The sequence below is a fragment of the Symphalangus syndactylus genome, chromosome 7 (assembly GCF_028878055.3).
Source record: "Symphalangus syndactylus isolate Jambi chromosome 7, NHGRI_mSymSyn1-v2.1_pri, whole genome shotgun sequence".
Classification (NCBI taxonomy): domain Eukaryota; kingdom Metazoa; phylum Chordata; class Mammalia; order Primates; family Hylobatidae; genus Symphalangus; species Symphalangus syndactylus.
This window is the reverse complement of record NC_072429.2, coordinates 115,765,077-115,777,783: the sequence shown is the minus strand read 5'-3', so window position 1 is coordinate 115,777,783 and position 12,707 is coordinate 115,765,077. Positions and strand designations below refer to the sequence as shown.

Below are 12,707 nucleotides of genomic sequence, written 5' to 3'. Positions count from 1 at the left end.
TGGTAGGTGAGGTGTGTCATAAGCCAACTAGCTACTGAAAGAAAATACCAGATCATTCTGCCATGGAGCAGGGAAGATGCAATCATTCTGAAACCATGTGCAAAGTTGAGTTCTATTTTTAGAGGCATTTGTTAATTAGAGTCAAAGTGGGCTGGGGATTCCAGGTGGAAAATCAAATGGTCTAATTAGATGGGGATGTAGAACAGGGTAGGGAAATAAACACTGAATTGACAGGCAGCCAATCCAAGTTCTGGGTCCTGCACTACTGCTAACAAGCTCTAATCCTCAGCAGTTCATTTGACCTCTGAGTCCTCATCCACAAAAGAAAAACAACTCTAAAATCCTCTTTTGCTCAAAGTTCCTTCTTACTCTAACAATCTCTGAAACAATAATCAAAATCTAATTTATCCCTGTATCTCAGTAAAAGAAACTCAATAATGTATTAGGTTGGTGCAAACATAATTGTGGTTTCTGCCATTACTTTTAATGATAAAAACCACAATGAATTTTGTACCTCAATTGCATAAGGGAAATTATATTTCCCAATACAGTAGTGTCATTTAGACATTTAAATGTAAACCTAAATTAATTATAATTAAATGAAAATAAAAATCTACTTCCGCATTCATACTAAGTATGCTCCTAGTGTTCGAAAACCACATGTGGCTAGTGGCTACTATTAAGTAGTACAGATTATAAATTTCCTTTATCCCAGAAAGCACTAATTTATAAAACCACTTTCCTTTCCCTAGAGCTTGGTGGCCTTCTACAAATGTTTGTGGAATGAATAAATGAAAGAATGAGAGATTAATAAAGCCAGTACTATCACCAGTCCAACGAAGAGCTGCAACTGAAAAAAAAATCTGACAAAGTATGATGTACACTGAAAATGAAAAGAAACTGTTCTATTCTTCGTGAAGTTAGACCTGGATAGCTATGTATGCTCTGCTCTCTGCAATTTAAGAGAAATAATCTGGAAATGCAGAAGAAATAGGGAAAAGCACTTCTAATGTGCAGTTTTATGTGTCAACTTGGGTAGGCCATAATACCCAGTTATTTAGTCAAACACTAATCTAGGTGCTGTTGTGAAGGCACTTGGTAGACGTGTTTAACATCTAAAATAAGCTCACATTAAGTAAGAGATTATCCTTAACAATGTGAGTGGGCCTCACTGAATCAATTGGAAGTCCTGAGAGCAAAAACTGAGGTTTGCCAGGGAAGAAGAAATTTGACCTCAAAACTGCAACATAAAAATCCCGACTAAGCTTCCAGCCTGCTGGCTTGCCCTACAAATTTCAGATATACCAGGCCCCAATCTTATGAACCAATTTCTTAAAATAAATCATTTATGCATATTCGTTAATATACACACTCATATAAAGAACACACATATGTGTACATATATGTATGTGTATGTGTGTGTATGTTCTATTGGTTTTGTTTCTCTTGAGAGCCCTCGCTGATAGAGATTTTAGTACCAAGAAGTAGGGTGCTATTGTGTAAATAAATAAATAAATAAATAAATAAATAAATAAATAAAAATATGGAAGTGGCTTTGGAACTGAATAATGGATAGAGGCTGGAAGAGTTTTTAGGTGCATGATAGAAAAATCTTAGATTGCTTTGAAGAGGTTCTAATAGAAATGTCAGAGACGTTTGAACCAGAGCAACTCCATCTTTAACAGGGGCTGGGTAAAATGAGGCTGAGACCTACTGCGCTGCACTCCCAGGAGGTTAGACATTCTAAGTCACAGAATGAGATAGGAGGTTGGCACAAGATACAGGTCACAAAGACCTTGCTGATGAAACAACTTCCAGTAAAGAAGCTGGCCAAAACCCACCAAAACCAAGATGGTGACAAAAGTGACCTCTGATTGTCCTCACTGCTCATTATATGCTAATTATAATATATTAGCATGCTAAAAGACACCCTCACCAGTGCCATGACAATTTACAGATGCCATGACAACATCAGGAAGTTACCCTATATGGCCGAAAAGGGGAAGGAACCCCCAGTTCCAGGAATTGCCCACTGCTTTCCCAGAAAACTCATGAAGAATCCACATATTGTTTAGCATATAATCAAGATATAACCATAAAAATAGCCAACCAGCAGTTCTCTGGGCTGCTCTGCCAATGGAGTAGCCATTTTTTATTCCTTTACTTTCTTAACAAACTTGCTTTCACTTTACCCTATGGATTTGCCTCAAATTCTGTCTTGCATGAGATCCAAGAACCCTCTCTTGGGGTCTGGATCAGGACCCCCTTTCGGTAACAGAAATATGGACATTGAAGGCAATTCTGATGAGATCTCAGAAAGAAGTAAAGGAGGAGGATTGTAGGGAAATTTCTATTGTTTTAGAGAATACCTATTGTCATGAACAGAATGTTGCTAGAAATATGAACATTGAAGATGCTTTGGTGAAGTCTCAGATGGAAATGAGGGACATGCTACTGAAAAGTGGAGGAAAGATGACCTTGTTAGAAAGTAGAATAAACTTGGCTGAATTGTAGTCTGTTGTTGTGTAGAGAGCAGAACCTGTGAGCAATAAACTTGGATATTTAACTGAGGTTCCCAAGCAGAGTGTGGCCCAGTTTCTCCTTGCAGCCTACAATAAAATGTGAAAGGAAAGAAATGGAGAAAGAAACTATTAAGCAAAAAATAAATCAGAACCAGATGATTTAGAAAATTCTCAGCCTAGTCACATTGCAAAAATATGAGAAAGCAAGTTCTAGAAGAGAACCCCAAGTTGGGGTCTAGTTGGACACTCTTTTGCTGAAGAGATTAGGCATATGACTTATGCATTCAATCAGCCATGTCAGCAAAGGCCAGGAATAGAGACGGGGTATCCAGGAGGAATGTGTGGAGAAACTTTTGTCTAATGGCATGATCCCCATGATGTCCACAGAAGACTATTAAGGGTTTTGAGAATGTTATACATGATGTCCACAGAAGACTATTCAGGGTTTTGAGAATGTTATACAACTAAAAGCTGTAGCTTGGACTAAACAGGACAGAGATGGAATGAAGTGAAAGAAAGCTGTTGGACTTCTGGGATTCTACAGGCAGGAAACAGGCTGATGGAGCAACTCAGCTGAAAAAGTATGTTACCCGTGGCTGGGCGCAGTGGCTCACACTTGTAATTCTTGCACTTTGGGAGGCTGATGGATTGCTTGAAGCCAGGAGTTCGAGACCAGTCTGGCCAACATGGCAAAACCTGTCTCTATGAAAAATACAAAAAATTAGCCGGGCATGGTGGTTCATGCCTGTAGTCCCAGCTACTCGGGAAGGTGAGGCAAGAAGATTGCTTGAACCCAGGAGGTGAAGGTTGCAGTGAGCCAAGATCACATCATTGCACTCCAGTGTGGGCAATAGAGTGAGACCCTGTCTCAAACAAACAAACAAGGTATGTTACCCTTAAAGCAAAAGGAAAGATGACTCTGAGGGCACTGAGGGTAGAGTGACAGGCTGAAAGGACAGCACTACCACTCATGTGGGCCAAGAAGAGAGGGCAGATGCCTCAGGCTCTCTGAGCATCAAGCCACAGAGAATTATTCTCAGTCCTTGAAATTCTGCTTGTCTTGCTGGGTTGCAAACTTGCTTGGGACTCATCACCCCTTTTTTCCTCCCAATTTCTCACTTTTAGAATGAAAATTTTCTACCCTGTGGCTGTCCCATCATTGTATTCTAGACATAGATAATGTGTTCTCTAGTTTGGCAGGTGCACTAATAGAGAGGAATTTTACTTCAAGATGGACCCTTCCCAGATTCTCACCCATACCTGATTTAAATGATTTAGAAGTGGAGATTTTGAACTTTTCAAGTTAATTATATGTAATAAGATTTTGGACTTTGAGTTGATGCTGGAATGACTCAAGACTTTTGGGGATGTTAGGATGGAGGGAACGTACTTTGCATGTAGGAAAGACATGAACTTTTGGGACCCAGAGAGTGGACTACACTGAGTTGAGTGGTGTCTCTCCAAAATTCTTGTCCACTTGGAATCTGGAACTGTTTCCTATTTGGAAATAAGGCCTTTGAATCTGTAATCAAGTTGAGATGAATCATGTATTGTATTGGGATGAGCTCTAAGTCTAATGATTGGTGTGCTTATGAGGAGAGAGACATTTGGATACAGAAACACACAGGCACCCACAGAAGAAGGCCATGCAAAGATGAAGAAGAAATTGGGATTATGCTGCCAAAGCCAAAGGAATGCCAAGGATTGCCAGAAACTAGAAGAAGCAAAGAAGAAGTCTTCCCTAGAGCCTTTGGAGTGAGCATGTCTCTGTTGATGGCTTGACTTCAGACTTCTAGAGTCCAGAACTGGGATAGAATAGATTTCTGTTTCTTTGGACTACCCAGTTTGTAGTGATTTATTATGGCAGCCCTGTAAACTAATACAGCACTCAAGGTAACCAGGGTGACGAGAGATAAAATGCTAAATAAAACCTGACTAGCAACATTCGAGCTTTTTAAAGTCAGAGAGAAGAATGGTAACTAATAAAAGAATTATGTAATATAAATTTATGGAATAATAAATTATTTAGGCAACTCATTCATTTAATTTAAAAGACATCTCTTGGAGCATGAAATAGGTATATTTAAGACAAATGAATTGAAGCAGAGAACCACTTCATACCACTAATATTAAACTTATGGAAAACTTTGTATCAAAAGGAAGCACAAGCTAAAATTCAAGTAAATTGAAGGGGTTTACATGAATTTATTGGAGACAGATTTTCTATATAGATTAGAAGAGTGTTTTAAAAAACATCAATATGATTTTTTTTTAAAAAATCGAACAAGTTGGAATCCAGCCTGAAATCCCCCAGCTCAAAAGTGACATAACACCTGTGTAGAACTTCATATAGGAAGTCTGTGTTCTCAGATACCACATGTATTAGTCAGGGTTCTCTAGTGGGACAGAACTAATGGATAGATGGATATATAGAGGGGAGTTTATTAAGGCATATTGACTCACACAATCACAAGGTGAGGTCCCACAATAGGCCATCTGCAAGCTGAAAAGCAAGGAAGTCAGTCTGAATCCCAAAGCTGAAGAACTTGAAGTCTGATATTCAAGGGTAGGAAGCATCCAGCAGGGGAGAAAGATGTAGGCCAGAAGACTAAACCAGTCTAGTCTTTCCATGTTCTTCTGCCTGCTTTTATTCTGGCCACACTGGCAGCTGATTAGATGGTGCCTACCTAGATTGAGGGTGGGTCTGCCTTTCCCAGTCCACTGACTCAAATGTTAATCTCCTTTGGCAACACACTAACAGACACACCCAGGTACAATACTTTGCACCCTTCAATCCAATCAAGTTGCTAAGCACTATTAACCATCACACCATATATCTAAATAAAAGGAAATGTTCTTTTCAAACTCTGTTACTCTAAAATTGAATTTTTCCAGTGTCTTCAGTGGCTGATCATAGGCAGTATGTAAATACATCTGAGCCAATCTGAGTTAAATAGGTCTCCTGACTACAGGGCTTTACTACTGGACTTAAATATGCTTATGTACACTGAGACACTCTAAGAGGGAGATGGTGTGTCCAACAACTCCAAAATTATTTATCCATTGAATCCCTTTTAACTGAGAATATTTTTGGTGTGCAAGATAAAAATTCAGATATGAGGCCCTGGAAAGATGCACTTGTCTTTACTGGGAGGTCTCCAACAAAGTCAGTAAACACTTTATCTTATCCTTCTGTCCTGGGGTCCATATGGGTTCATGGGTAGGCGAAGGGATAGAATAATATTTTTTTAATTGAAAACAGAACATAATACAGAGTCTAAGATTAAAACTTATCTGGTAGTTTCTATCATTCATTCGTCATCAATCGATTTACTCTTTGACTTGCCATTCTCCTAAATCTTGCTGTACATAGAGAATTAGGTTTGAACTTGTTTATACTCCTAAATAGTGGCATGTTTAGTTCTAGTAAAGGACACTACAGAGCATAATAGAGACATTAAGAAGGATTCAGAGAAGAGTTACATTCATGAATTAAGAGACCAGAAAATGGCAGCTCTGGGTAACAATTTTATAAAATTAACAGAATTATTACAGTTGGAGAAACAAGGAAAAAAAGCCTAAATGAGTATAGGTTTCTTCAACCATTCCCTGAACAAATATTGATAGTATCTACTCTAAACAGGCAACTAGGTATTTCAGATCTTAGAGACTGAACTGAAGTCTGAAGCAGAAGAAATGAACTTAACAATTAGAAGAGCAGAAGAAACGCTATTCCAGGAGACCTTGATCTGCTCACTGTAGAAGGCCTGCAAGTGCCTCCAGTAGCCAAACTGGCTTCTTGTTTCCAGCACAAACCAGTATTCCACTGCCTGCTCTAAGAGCACCCATGCATGCCCTGTTGTACAGCGGGGGAAAGCATGGGACACAGAGTCGAAGGGCAGGCTTGTGTTGGAGGCTTAAAGCCTCAAAGAGGAGCTGTGGAAAAAAGTGGTTATGTTCTTATAAATTAAGATTTGAATATCTCCCCCAAGGTGCTCAAAATATCTTTATGGAGAAAGTACCAGACAATTAAAAGAGAATGGTTCAAATGTATATTTTCCACTGTGAGACTGCTCAAGCTACTCAACAACTTACATCCTTTATTTCCTTATCTATTAACTGGTAACAATAATACCCATCCACTAAAATTTTTGTAAATATTAAATGATATATATGTAAAGAATTTAATGAAATATATAAAAATCTGTATGGCACCTGAGATACAGTAGGCAAATAGTAGATAAGTGTTATTATTTTGTATTTATACAAAATGGTTATCAATATGGGTTTGAGGGTAGGGGAAGGGATGGAGGGTACAGTGCATTTTTACAGATGTGGTACCTTTAGACTATCTGGCTCACCTCTTGTTCCCATTACTTTATAGCACTGTGACCTTCGGAAAGTCATTCAACCTCTAAACCTCACTTCCCTAATCTGTAAAATGGATATATAACAATAGTACCTACCTCACAGGGTTGTAGTCAAGATTAAATGAAATACAGTATGTAAAGCCCTTAGTTCAATGTATGGCTCCAAAACAAATAATAAATGCCATCTCATTTAATGGTACAGTACTCATAGTTTATTTTATCAATAAACCCTTCCATCGGTTAGTGTATGTTTATTGTCCAAAAAGAGACTGATGATGTTTAGTGAGCAGGAATCTTATTTATAATTATCTAGGTAAAAGCCCATCCATTGAATATTCTATAAGCTGGTGGCTCTCCTACAGGCTCCTGTCTATTTTTGCCATAAAGCTTTCTTTAAGATACCCCAAGTGATGGCTTGTGGTCACCAGATATTTTCTTTCTTTTTGGTTGACCTTTCCTAGACTTCGGATGAGAAACTGCTACCTCTAGATCTCCCATCGTATAAGCTAAACTATATTTTCTCTAACTAAAATGTCTATTTCTTACTAAGTAAAGCAGCATTGAGACTGTAGGGCTTGGGTTCTGGAGTGAGACATGGTGTGATATTTGTCAAGTTGCTAACTACTCACAGCCTCATTTTAAAACAAGGGAAGGTGACATTGTAGCTGAGATATGAGACCTGAATAACAATCAGAAGCCAGCCATTCAGAGATCTGGAGTGGGATGGAGAAAAGTTGCACAATGACAAATCTAGACATAAGAAACAGCAGGTGCAAATGCCCTCAGGACAGAACCAAGATTGTTCACAAAAAAAGTGCGTGAGAGAGAGAATGGTTTGGCTGTAGGCATTCCACAGCTGAAAGTTTATGAGGAAAGATACATATCTTATACTTTATATTAAGCTGCTCCTACTTCTAGCATGCTGACTTAATTTGCTGATAAATTGATTCCCTCTCTGCTAGAATTCATCCCTGAGTTTAACTTATTTTCTTATATTCTTAACCATATGCAATCATTTTCCACTAAACGTCTGTGTATGCAAGTAATTTCACTCCCCACTTGGTGTCTCCAGTTTCCAGCGTTGTAACAGAAAACTATGACAGTCCCTCAAAAGCATTATATGTTATCACCTTTTTCCCCAGAAGCTAATTATCCACCCCATTCACTGCTCTGCTGAACTTCCTCCAATTCATCTCTATCTTTTTGCTGCTGAGCTAACAAAATGGAATAGCCTTTTCTCTAAGAACAGTATTACCAAAGAACAGAGGGACAATCTCCCCTGCATGCTTTACTTGGCATTCCTTTGTGCCCCATCCCAAACAGTCTGTTTATTTTCTGTTATCTGATCCCATCACAAAATCAAGTCTGCTTTTCTGCCCACTACTCCTATGCCATTCTTGCAGCCAGCTTTCCAGGATGTGTCCTTCTCACTTACTGTCTGTTTCCAATATTCTCTCCCCAGAAATGGCTAGCTCAAGTAGCAGTTTATCCCAGACACACACCCATGGATAGGAGGGAGCTACACACTTTCCTGATAATCTGGTTTCTTATGAAGACAAAGGTTAAAGTAGGACATACGAGTGATACTCTACCAAAGATTTTGAGTAGAGTATTCTTAACAGTCCAATTCTTCCACTAAGAGCAGGACAAAGGCAGGTGAGTTTGCTGATTTATACTGATTGATCAGAATGCATGTTCTTGGTCTTGTATGATACACTATTGAAATAACTTTTTTGAGTTGAATCTCAATTTCAACTCTACCCATACTTTCAGTAATCTTGTGTCTGGAAGCGTTTCTCAATTATTTCTGCATTCAGCAGTGTTTTAGGGAAGCCAACCAACTGTGTCCACCTAATCCTAAATTAATAGAATCAGAAATTCTAAACTGTGATGTTTCTAGAGCAAAAATCCAGTAGAAAGACAGCTTTTCCTGAGAAGGGGTGAAGGCCAGAGGCAGATCATATTAAGATAAATAAGACTCCAAATGTGTTGATTTATGGACCTGGAGGCCTGGATTTAGGTTGTGACTCTGTTTCATGTGTCCTTGAGCCAGCCATTTTTCCTCTCTGGTGCTCAGTTTTATCTTCTATAAAACAAGGACTGAACTATTCATGGTCTTCAAACATTTTTTTTTAGCACTGGAAATTTTCTTAACACACACTTATATATAGCTCCAGTTGAATTTATTGGGCAAAAATGACACTTTTGGAATTTGGAATTGAGGACTACTCAGTCCATCCATCTGCTGATCCCCTGGATAGTCTTCTGTGGGTCCCTGGGAACCCTCAAAATACAATTTATAAACTCTTGGACTGGACTCTGTAAGCCCCTTTCCACCCTCCAGATCTGTAATAGGTGGTAGCTGGGAAAAAGAATTGTGAATTAATGAATACAAGGGAGGAATTAAAAGAAAGAGAAGAGAAGAGGCAAACTAGCATGAGTTGAGTGTCTATCATGTCCAGGCATTGAGAGGGGGCCACAGGCCTTCACCAACAGCAGATTCATGTGTATTCCCAACAGAAGTGTATATCATCAGCATGTATTTCTACCTACAGATAAACCAAACATTTCTGACATGTAACCAGAATTATATCTTAAATATAATTAAGTGTTCACATATTTTCTTCTTTTATTACAATAGGCCATCCATCCTTCCCCACAGAGCATTACTGAGCATTAAATGTCATATTTAGTAGCAGTTATGCTCAATATGAATAATGAGCATATTCAGTAGCAGTTAATCCCAGACATGCATCTGTGGATAGGAGAGAGCTACACGCTTTCCTGATAATCTGGTTTCATATGAAGACAAAAGTTAAAGTAGGACAGACGAGTGATAATCTACCAAAGATTTTGAGTAGAGCATTCTTAACATTCCCATTCTTCCACTGAGAGCAGGACAAAATCAGGTGAGTTTGCTGATTTATACTGATTGATCAGAATGCATGTCTTCGGCCTTATATGTATGATACACTATTGAAATAACCAAAGAAACCCTCATCCCACCAAGGATGTATTCATAGAAAAATGAGATGACTGTCAGCTTAAATTCTGCTTTCTCAGGGAGGTCTTGATTGACTAAATGCTCGAATTTTAAAATTAGCTCTTCCTGTTTTTCCCTCTTTTCTACCCTGTTACTTAGCTTCACAGAACATATATATTTTATATATATATATATATATATATATATATATATATATATATATTTTGAGATGGAGTCTTGCTTTGTCGCCCAGGCTAGAGTACAGTGGCACAATCTCGGCTCACTGCAAGCTCCACCTCCGGGTTCACGCCATTCTCCTGCCTCAGCCTCCCGAGTAGCTGGGACTACAGGTGCCTGCCATCACGCCCAGCTAATTTTTTGTATTTTTAGTAGAGACAGGTTTTCACCGTGTTAGCCAGGATGGTCTCGATCTCCTGACCTCGTGATCCGCCCACCTTGGCCTCCCAATGTACTAGGACTACAGGCGTGAGCCACTGCACCCAGCCCAGAACTTATATAATTTTTAAATTACATGTTTATTGATTTAGTATCTCTCTCCCTCTTCCAGTCTGCACGCTCCATGAAGGCAAAAATGGGATGACTCTATTCATTTATTTTCTGGCTCCCCACTAGAATATAAGCTTCTTAAAGATAGGGGCTATGGTCATTATTCTTAGCATCTCCAGCTCCAGTGGCAGTAATAAGACAAAGAGTGCCAGATGGTCCAGTACTCCATGATTTTGTGTATGAGTGGGAGGTGGGGAGAGGTGCAGGCTTCAAGGACAAGTAGAATTTGGAGTTAAAATGTTGCTAAGAAAAATCTGACAGTGGTCACATGACAATGTCATTTCCTCACTCTGCTTCATCTTTGCAGGCAGTTCCCACTCTTCCTATGAGTGATGACTTTTCACTTATAATAATATTATTAATAATGATGAGGGTTTAAACTGGTGTTTATTATCTATTTACCAAATATTAGGAACATTTATTATCCTAAGCATTTATACTATTAATTTAATAACTTCTGTGTGTGCTCCCAGGAGGCCAGAACAGTATCTGAGTCTGATCTGCAAATGTAGAATAGGAGATTTCCTTGACCCAAATGTTAGATGAATCTTAAGTCAGAGGCGGACTCAAGTCATTACATGCATCTACTTTCTTCAAGCCCACATAGAACTAACTGGGTTCCATTTATCAAGCAAGGCAGGCATGTGAGATGTGGAACAGCAAGTAGACTTCATGCTTCACTGCAACTCCAATCATTTGGAAGCAAATATCTAGACATTTTGTAAGAATTGTTCATCTAAGCTCAGCAGGAACAAGTGCCTCTATTGATTAGCAATGCTTACCACATACATGGATGAGAAGTAGCAGGGGTCACTCAATGTACTCATCAAACCTAGCCCTTCTGCAGAGAAAACGAGTTCTCCTTAATAATGCTCCTGGAAAGAGCAAAGTTCAAACCCCATCAGTGCATAAGAGAGACTATAACATCAAGACGGTCTTTCTCCTTTCCAGAATTCCTGGCCAGAACTACGGCCACAAGAGCTGGTGTGAGAGAAAGATTATGAAAAGGTGTGCCCAAGAATGTGCAAATGAAGAATTGAGAGCTGTTGCTCTCTCAGCAACAGCTCAGTGCTTCAGTCCACCATACTCTCAGGAAATATTTCCCTGAACTCTTACCCAAACTGGGTGTGGCTTCCTGTTCTGTGATATCACGGGTTTTTATACATTTACTCCATAATACTAAATACAGTTTGTAATTATATAAGTTTATGACCAGTTGAAAAACTTATGTGCCTCTAACTAAACTCTAGGCTGAGCTCCACAAAGGCTGAAACTATCTGTTTTGCATCATTCACATTCAGTTCCCACCTCACTGCCTAGCAAGTGGAAGCCCTCAATAAATACTGCATACCTGACTAAAGGAATGAACAAGGCAATGGATTTTGGGGAAGCTTTATCGGGAGGCTTGGACCATCTCCCTATTCCAAAAGATATTATTTGTACAAGGTTGTTGTTGCTTTTTGTTTAATTCACTTTGTGATTAACTCAGTTTGGGAGATGAGCAAAGCAGAATGAATGACAACTTTTGTCAAGAAAGTCCCATTTTAAGAAAAAAAGAACATTTTGGCAATATAAATATATTTTTTTCCAAAAAAAACCCTGTCCTCAGGTTTTAGTTTCTAGTGTTACTAAAAGTAACACTAACTACTAACACTAGTTACTAACTAGTAATATGTTACTATTACTAACTAGTAATACTAGTAACACTAACTAGTAGAACAAACCATTGAGTGAATAAAACCAACTAGTAATGATGACAGCAGCGGCCCATCTAGAGCAGCTGCTGCTATGACACTTGCTACAGTGGCGGAGGTACAGCTGGGGTTCTGTGCTACACAGAGCCAATGGGGGCTGGGAGCAGGCAGGAGCCCTGCCCTCCCTGGTGCAGCTGCAGCCACCTAAGCCACAGCTGCGGACCTGGGCATCTCTGCACTCTTAGGAGCCTGGGAAGGCCCCACCTGCCCCCAAGGCTTAGAGATATCTGCTCCCACTGCCTGGCCTGCTTCTGGCATCTGCTTCAATCTTGGAGCAAGGTTGGGGCCACACCCAGGTGCTGTCGCAGCCTGGCCAGGCGTGCACACACTCAGGGCAGCACTGCCATGCCAGCCCCCTGCCACCTAGGCCCCCTCTGGACTTTGGGTGCCAACAAGCATGGGAAGGAGGCTGAGGTGGGGCTGAGGGCAGCTCAGTACTCACCTGCAGGTGCCCCATGGCATGAACAGCCTGGATGCCACGAATGACAGCAGGAGGCAGACAGGCTCCTGG

General features: G+C 39.7%; 1 protein-coding gene and 1 long non-coding RNA gene across 5 annotated transcripts in view; one reads left to right on the top strand and one right to left on the bottom strand.

Annotated features, from left to right (window-relative positions):
* The window catches only part of SLC30A8 (solute carrier family 30 member 8), a 235,076-nt gene that overhangs the window by 79,964 nt on the left and 142,405 nt on the right, over positions 1-12,707 (bottom strand). The gene's annotated exons all lie outside the window — the stretch shown is intronic.
* Positions 9,532-11,473, top strand: LOC134737244 (uncharacterized). The gene is made up of 3 exons (XR_010121937.1): positions 9,532-9,584; positions 9,615-9,801; positions 11,394-11,473. It is a non-coding gene; the product is annotated as an uncharacterized lncRNA (long non-coding RNA).